Here is a 4,829-nt window from a genome sequence, read left to right on the forward strand (position 1 = left end):
AAAATGTAATCAATGTGCTCAAACCTATGCACAAGACAAGAGAAACGAGTGGAATGAACACCTGACTGCCAGGTTTTGGTCTATCCATCACCACTTGCAGCCTTTATTCTTTGTGGTTGGCTGGGGATAAAAACATGATGCAGATATTTGTAGCACTGAGCATGCGTGAGGAACACTAGTATAAAGAGGGGGACCCAGGAAAAGACTTTTTTTTTTATGCTGTCATGGACATTTGGAGACTTTGATTCTGGTTCTGGTTCTGTTACTTTTAAGGTCTCTGGTTTTGAGCAATGTATTAAATCAACTTGGTCTTTAGTCAGAACTGCTGTGTCTGGTTGTGCCGTTGGTGCACTGCACAAAAGCCCTAGGCTAAACTAGCCTGAAACAAGGCTGCATTTGCCCAGAGGAGCTACACAGGCTAACGTTGACCTTGACTTTAGTTTTCATATCTTCAGAGTAGGTAAAGTCCTCAATGAGGAAGAGTGTTATTATTAGTCAAATAAGTGAAACAACCAGTCCTTTTCTGTGTAACATTTTATAATGAATACTCTTACCAATTTTTTGAACGAACATTATTTGTGAAGAAATATCTCTCAAGATGTTATGACAGTAGCAATGAGAACTACATCTTTGAAGTTTATAGAATGAAACATTTATTCCTGGCTCTAACACTTGCTAATTTTGTGAATTCCTATATCTGTAAAGTGGGGATAATGATAATGCCTACTTCACAGGATTGTGAAATTTCTGCAAATGAATACAAGGAAAGGTTTTAGAGCAGCACCTGACAGGGCTCATATTTATGGAGTACTTGTTACTGTAACTATTATTTTCCACTTATATCTTTGTGTCTCCCCTCTAAAGGCTCTGGAGCTTCCCTCACAAATAGTAAATAAGTTGTCAATTTTGACTTTTTATCCTTGAATATGGTCACTGATTTCTCTGTAATACTTTTTCTGTTAGCAGGACTTTTTTTTTTTTTAAATCACCCACCTCAAATTGACTTAAAACAACAGCAACAACTAGGATTGACACTGCAAGCTGCTAGAACCGGTTCAAATAATGCCAGAGGATGGAGGACTTCCCTTCAGTCAGGTAACTGTTCTCGTCTGTTTCAGCTTCATGAGTAAATGGAGTAGTCTGCTCTATAGGCTGAGTAGCTCCTTGCTTATCCCTTATTTTTATTCGAGTCTAGCAAAAACCTTTTCCCTCTGTCCAAGGAATCTAATAAAAGTCCCTGAATGTAGTCTGTTTGTCTTTTTGGAACATGTGTTTATCCCTGAATCAGATACTCTGGCCACAGCAGAGATGTTCTGATTGGCCAGCTTTGGGGCATCTGCCTGTTCCTGGGACTGGAGGAAGGTATAGGGTCAAACAACATTTAATATGGGGACAGACAGCTTGTTCCTCAAAGGAAATTAGGGTGCTGTTGGCAGAAGAAGACAGAATGTATATTAGGAAGGCAAAAAATGACAGATGTCTACTATATTCCTCTTACCCTTTTATGCTGCTATTGTCTTTTGAAATCTACATTTAAAAATGAACCATTGTACAATAATACTCCTTTAAGCTATATGGAAAAAGTGTTTTACACTGCAACTCGGACCATGTACATAAAGTGGTGGGGAAAACTGTGGTTTGGGATTTTTCTTATTGTACGTCTGCCTCAAATGAGTTGCAAAACCATTCAGAAGCATTTCTCTTTACATTGAGGAGGCTGCTTTCTGTCTTTAAGTATGCTTTCAACTCTAATGTTCTGTGATGGTTGTGAAATAATGCCCATTATTGGCAATCACTGGTAACCTTGGGGTTTTTTTTCTATCTCAAAGTGGAGAATGGTGCATGTATCCCTTGCAAACTTTGGACTATCATAAAATCTATAATCTGTCACTTTTGAGAAACAGAAAAAGGGCCCCAATACAAGATACCAGCTTCTCTCTAGATTGCCCTGGACTAATACCTCCAGATTCTGAACAGAAAAGGTTATGTTAGGAGAAAGGCGCATTTTATCTTTTACTTCCTTCTTTCCCCTCCAGCACCTTTGCCTCCACAAGGAAGGAATAATAGAGAGGAGGTAATATGTGACTGGGATAGAGGTGACCCCCCAACCCGTGCCCTTGAAAGTTATATACTGGAAATGGCAGAGCTTCTGACCCAGCTTTCCTGAATGACTGAAATACAGAGCAGGCGAGACCCAAACTGGGGCTTAGCTGGGGAAGGTTCTTAGCTTCACTCAGGAAAGAATTGTAAAGCAAGCCAGTGGTAGAAGAAAACAGCTTTATTGAGGCAGCTCCATGACTGCATCTGCAGAGCAGGGCTTCCCCCAGGTGGCATGGAGAGTAGCAGCTCAGGGGCAGTTCTGCAGTCATGTTTATACCCACTTTTGATTATATGCAAATTAAAGGGTGGATTATGTAGAAATTTCTAGAAAAAGTATATTTCTGGGTCGCTAGGCCATTGCCATGGAAAGGGGCAATGACTTCTGGGTGTTGCCATAGATAAACTGTCATGGCACTAGTGGGCATGTCTTAAAGAGAGGTGTTTTTGCCGCTTGCCTGTTTTTGCTGGTCTTCAATCTGGTCTGAGTCTGAGCTCTATGTCCAGAGTGTGCTTCCTACTTCACCTGTAGGCAGCAGGCCCTCCCTCACCTTCCCTGCATCCTATGTTACCACTCATGTCAACTGGTTTGGAACTACTGAGAACTGTTATGTGAGCAAGAAGCAGTTTTCTGTGTGTTTAGCCACTGTCCTTTTGGTTTCATTTCCTACTGCAGCCCAATATAGCCTAATGCAATGGATTACAAATTGTGGAAGGGGATAATATTGGTTAGAAATCACAAACCACTGCACAAGTTTGGCCACACTATGTTTATTTTATTTTGATTGAATTGTTTGCCAGTTGATTTTATTTAATACCCAGATTTCCAGCTTCTCTAAAATAATTGGAACTTGGCAATTCTTTGGCAAAATTAGAAGAACTGGCAATATTGCAATTCTACTCCTCCTGAAGACAATTTTCTGGAGCTTGGTAGCAGTTCTGTGCATGGGGCCCACGTTCTCAAGTTGTCCACAGTTCCCATCATTGCCTCGAACACGCCTAGATGTTTCTGGCTTCACTCACTTGTTTTTCTGCCTTCTGTAGGTGTTTTACTTTACACCCCTCATCTAAAGGAGGACCACCAACTCAGAGGCAGCTGCTGAACACAGCAGCCACCATGAGTACAAACGTTCAGGAACTTACCTAGCTCAGGAATAAATTTGACTGCAGTATTTTAAAAATTGTGTGTGTAAAATATGGTGCTAAGGAAAGGTTTAGTGCTTAGAAGAAATGACATTTAAAAATTTGGCATGAGTCCTTTTCCAGAACTTACTATGTCAGAAAATGGGATGTGCATGTGATTGTTTAAAAGTTTAACAAGCTAAATCTGAGTTTGCTTCACACTGCAGGCAGGGCAGAAGTCTGGGTGTGCGGCGGGTCTTTACTGAGAGGGAATTTCCATCGGTGTGATTACTCAGTAAGGACAAGTGCCAAGCAGCATCCACTAACTTCTGTGTTTTCCTGTGTGAAGGAAAATAACATTCTTTCCTGCTGATCTTGGCATACTGAGTTTCAGTTCTTCTTAATTTAAATTCCCTCACATGTTTGGAGAAAGCACTGGAAAACACCCAATCATTTGCCATCAAGGATGTGAAGATGATAGAGAAGAGTAGATGGAGAATGATCCCTTGGGTGCACCACCTTCCTACCCAATTACCTGGAAGAAGCATTGACTTTTTCTCAAGCCGGGGAATCATCTAAATAGTAGTGGTCATGAGGTGTTATTCAGAAGAGGCAGAAAGAAGAAAATAGCCCTGTGTGTGTTCTACCATGTTTTAGATAGAATGTCCTGGCTAGAAAGCTTTTCTAATGCTGGAGAGCGCTCACAATTCCACCTGCCCCCAGTCTCTCTCTCACCTGTCTTCCTGTGTGGACCGCTCATTGGCACAACTCTGAGTCCTGGTCTTTTTGGTTTGACTGTGGGGCAGTTCCCTTGTGCTGTACTGCCAAGTCCCCTGCCAAACCCACGGTGTCGGCATTCCCACTGCAGGTTGTGCTTACGTGTGTGTCTCACTTATTACATCTCTTAAATTCAATTAGCGCCCTCATGCTCTGGGAGGCCAGGGCGCTCTCAGAGAGCAGGGTAAAAACAACAACGACAAAAACCAGAGCTTTTCTGTGGCCCTGTCTAGGTGTTTTCATGAAGCCCTTACCTCATCACAATTTAAATTCAGTCCATAGGATCACAAATCAGCGGTTATTGGAATGTATCGTGAAGAAATAAACATTTATCAAATTGTTTTTCGAGGAGGTGAATAATTTAGCAAAAGAAAAAAATTACCACCACCACCGTCACCGCAAAATTGTGCTGCTGACTGACAATTTATTTTATTCCTGTGAGAGGCGAGGAGCTGATGCATGCTGAGTGCATATTGATCAGCTGGATGTGGAGAAATGGAATTTTTACATTCTTGGGTTACTAACTTGTTGCCAATTAAGAGCCAAAAGACAGTTAAATGCCCCCATAGTATTAGTAAAGACCCCAGAGTTTGCTGCTGACTAAGGTTGCTGGTTTGTTATTGCCAAGTTATTGCTTAATTATGAGTTATTGCAGGAGTACTGGAGAGAAGCTTTACTTCTTGGTCTATCCGTGTAAAGTTGTATTTCTTCCTGGAGAATATTTTTCTGAGCATCTATTGATTTCATCTTTTCTAATATGTATTAAGCACTTACATTGTGTTAGGTACTATACCATCTCTCTCTCTATAACTGATCTAATTTATTCCTAACAA

The 4,829-nt window shown here is 41.1% G+C and overlaps 1 pseudogene across 1 annotated transcript in view; it reads right to left on the minus strand.

The window, feature by feature from the left end:
- LOC105515877 overlaps nucleotides 1–4,076 on the minus strand; it is a 62,671-nt pseudogene extending 58,595 nt beyond the window's left edge. The window contains exon 1 of the transcript XR_001002406.1: nucleotides 3,955–4,076. The product of XR_001002406.1 is annotated as a tropomyosin beta chain pseudogene (transcript). The remainder of the gene's footprint in view (nucleotides 1–3,954) is intronic.
- Nucleotides 4,077–4,829: the final 753 nt, after the last annotated feature.

The sequence above is a fragment of the Colobus angolensis genome, unplaced genomic scaffold, assembly GCF_000951035.1.
Source record: "Colobus angolensis palliatus isolate OR3802 unplaced genomic scaffold, Cang.pa_1.0 Scaffold27, whole genome shotgun sequence".
NCBI lineage: Eukaryota > Metazoa > Chordata > Mammalia > Primates > Cercopithecidae > Colobus > Colobus angolensis.